At 38.0% G+C, this 3953-nt stretch overlaps 1 pseudogene; it reads right to left on the bottom strand.

The window, feature by feature from the left end:
• Positions 1 to 797: 797 nt before the first annotated feature.
• LOC129546237 (large ribosomal subunit protein uL30 pseudogene) lies at positions 798 to 1527 on the bottom strand (annotated as a pseudogene).
• Between the last annotated feature and the right edge of the window lie 2426 nt (positions 1528 to 3953).

Raw genomic sequence — 3953 nt, 5'->3', positions numbered from 1 at the left:
GAAAGGCACCTTTCCAGGAGACTTATTTCTTGGCAAATTGCAAGGTGTCACTTTTTAGTGACAGCACTTTGCAACTTTCCAAGTTGCATTTTTCTTTTGTTAGAAACTGTTGATACATTTAATTTACTGATCTTTGTAAGCCATGGTACTTTTACATGAAAAATTACTCTCTACAAATGCTAAAGTATCTGATAATCTTGTATTGTAATATGTATATATTTCAGCCAAAATATTTACACAGGTATTATTGCTTTAATTCAGGCAAACTTTTTGTGATAAAAAAATTTGTCTGTCTCCTTGTAATTCTTTTAATGTTTTGCCAAAATAAGATGCCTCAAAATCATAGGCTTTCTCAATTTTATACCACTAAAACCATAACTTACATGATTTTTTAAGAACTTCATCATAATTGTTTGAGATATTTTAAAGCATATTTATAGAATCTCAAAGTAAAATCTTGCACATTATTTGTGCTCTCATCATTTAATATGTTTAAACTTCCTTCTTGCTTTTTGGGGGGATAAATTTAATGAGTTCTTACGTGCAAATTTTATTTCCAGTAATTGTCATTCACTGAATCTTTCATATACTATAGCTTTTTATTTTTTTAGTATTCATTTGTTCTCTACTTGATTAAAATTTTCTAAGTGACTTTGAACAAAATGTAGTCAAAATCTAGAGAACTCATTTATTTACAAAATTAATACCATTGTAAAGAAAATAGTTTTTTTTTTCAGTTTGAAAGCAGTCACTGTTTATGAGATGACTAGTTTATAAAAATAATCATAGTAGATACTTTAGTTCTTCCTTTTAATAAGGCTGTTGATCTGATCTTCCCTGTTGCCAACATCTCCATCTTTTACAAAATGAGTGATCTTTCTCTTCATTCCACCATATGGAGAAGATAATGTGAAAAGCCACAGGAAATTGTTTGCTCCTTTGAAACGTTTTCCAGCAGTTTAGATCTCATGAATCAGATCCTCTGTGCAGAGGACGCCATATTTACTAAGGGATTGAACAGTCAACGTGTTATCTGTCAGGGCAGTTCACTTCTTGTTGATTTTACCATCACCATGCTTGAGGACCAGTTCATTTACTGACTTCAGGTTTGGGTACGCCCATGCAATGTGTGGCTCCACAGTTCTCAGCATGTTAATTGAAGCCTTGTTGAACTTCAAAAAGGTGCCACTGAAAATCTGACAGAGGCAGAGAAGCCGCAACCTTTTCAGACCTTTGGGCTCACACCACTGATAGCTCTGATCCTGATGACAAATGCCAATTTGGCTTCTCCAGACACATAGAAGTTGCTGACTTTTCTTGCCATCCTAGCCTGAATTCAAATCTCAGTTCTGTATATCTGCCTGCATTCCTTGTGATAATCCTTAGCTTTTTCATGGATAAGCTTCCTCCTTGCCTTTTGAAGCATCTTTGCGGCAAACTTCTGCTCATATGCTTGATCTCAGGTGCTCTGTGAAATCCTTCTGCTGTTTCTGGCACAGCCGAAGCCTCTTTCTTCTCTTCTTCAGCCTCTATGGTTCCAGCCAAAAAGAGGCCAAATAGATTGATTTTTAAGGTAGTTCTTCAAAATTTAAATCTAAATCCAACTGACAGTAATGATGAACAGCAAAGAAAGAAAAATTATAGTCATGGTAAAGTTTTTTTAAAAAATTAATTTTGCATCAGTTTAGTCACAAAGTCTTTGTACTTCAATTACTGTATTTTGAGTATATGAAATGTAAATTTAACAACTATTTCAACTAAAATCTCATATGAGTGAAATTAAAAATGAGTCATTTGATGTAAATGAAAAGCCATGGTTGGTAGAGTAGTACGCAACTGCATTTTCTATAGCTTTACAGACTTTATCATCATTATTTGGAATAGTGTTCTTTGAATAACCCCTCATGATGTAAGTAGAATACAGTACTTTATTAGCAGTTTTATTTTTTGCTTTACTTGTGATCAGTGATACCACTATGATCCCTCCATGGTGGATGGTAAATGTGAACACATACATTGTGAAAGTTATAAGCTCTCATCAGCTTTTTTAAGAAGTAGAAATCAAAACGTTAAGTTGTCTTTAAATATGTATCTTTTGTGGTTTTTAACTTACTGCTGGCTTAAGAGTTTACTGAAGAATAGAAAAGTATTGTCAAATACTTAAACAAATAAATATGTAGTTTTATGTTCTCACCGTACACTGAAGGAGGAAACTCAATAGTAAAAGCACACAGGCTACTCTTATAGGACCCATAACAGGACTGCTGTAATTTTCCACTTTTCCTGCTGACCTCACTGCCTTTGTACTCTTACAGTCATGGACTATGGCATGTAAGAATCCAGCAAAGACAGTAGTGACAGATACTTCTCTCACCAGCACCATAAACCAGAGGAGTTAGACCTTCCTGTTTATTTTATCAATGAGTACCCTGCAAGTTGTCCCTGAAACAGAGGAATGAATTGCCCCTGGAAAGGGTCTGGGAAAGGGAGATGGACAAAGAGTGGTCATCTTTCAGATGTAGCCATGAGCTAATGTGAGAATTCTATTATTGCAAATGCATTTCATCTGCAAGTAAAAAAAAAAAAATATGGCTGAATTTGGAAGTATGAAGCGCAGTTCTGCTAGAACCACCTTGGGTTGTTTTTTGTTTTTTTAATGCAGTTGTGACTAATGATACTTCATTCGGTTCAGTTCAGTCGCTCAGTCGTGTCGGACTCTCCGCGATCCCATCAATCACAGCACGCCAGGCCTCCCTGTCCATCACCAACTCCCGGAGTTCACTCAAACTCATGTCCATCAAGTCGGTGATGCCATCCAGCCATCTCATTCTCTGTCGTCCCCTTCTCCTCCTGCCCCCAATCCCTCCCAGCATCAGAGTCTTTTCCAGTGAGTCAACTCGTCACATGAGGTGGCCAAAGTATTGGAGTTTCAGCTTTAGCATCAGTCCTTCCAATGAACACCCAGGATCGACCTCCTTTAGAATGGACTGGTTGGATCTCCTTGCAGTCCAAGGAACTCTCAAGAGTCTTCTCCAGCCCCACAGTTCAAAAGCATCAATTCTTCGGCGATCAGCTTTCTTCACAGTCCAACTCTCACATACATACGTGACCACAGGAAAAACCATTGCCTTGACTAGACGGACCTTGGTTGGCAAAGTAATGTCTCTGCTTTTTAATATGCTATCTAAGTTGGTCAAAACTTTCCTTCCAAGGAGTAAGCGTCTTTTAATTTCATGGCTGCAATCAGCATCTGCAGTGATTTTGGAGCCCAGAAAAATAAAGCCTGACACTGTTTCCACTGTTTCCCCATCTATTTCCCATGAAAGGATGGGACCAGATGCCATGATCTTCGTTTTCTGAATGTTGAGCTTTAAGCCAACATTTTCACTCTCCTCTTTCACTTTCATCAAGAGGCTTTTGAGTTCCTCTTCACTTTCTGCCATAAGGGTGGTGTCATCTGCATATCTGAGGTTACTGATATTTCTCCTGGCAATCTTGATTCCAGCTGTGCTTCTTCCAGCCTAGCATTCCTCATGATGTACTCTGCATATAAGTTAAATAAGCAGGGTGACAATATACAACCTTGACGTACTCCTTTTCCTATTTGGAACCAGTCTGTTGTTCCATGTCCAGCTCTAACTGTTGCTTCCTGACCTGCATACAGGTTTCTCAGGAGGCAGGTCAGGTGGTCTGTTATTACCATGTCTTTCAGAATTTTCCACAGTTTATTGTGATCCACACAGTCAAAGGCTTTGGCATAGTCAATGAAGCAGAAATAGATGTTTTTCTGGAACTCTCTTGCTTTCTCCATGATCCAGCGGATGTTGGCAATTTGATCTCTGGTGCCTCTGCCTTTTCTAAAACCTGCTTGAACATCTGGAATTTCACGGTTCACATATTGCTAAGCCTGGCTTGGAGAATTTTGAGCATGACTTACTAGCATGTGAGATGAG

The sequence above is a fragment of the Moschus berezovskii genome, chromosome 22 (assembly GCF_049115385.1).
Source record: "Moschus berezovskii isolate FMDL1 chromosome 22, NW_MosBer_1.0, whole genome shotgun sequence".
Classification (NCBI taxonomy): Eukaryota; Metazoa; Chordata; class Mammalia; order Artiodactyla; family Moschidae; genus Moschus; species Moschus berezovskii.
This window is presented reverse-complemented; position numbering and strand designations above follow the sequence as displayed.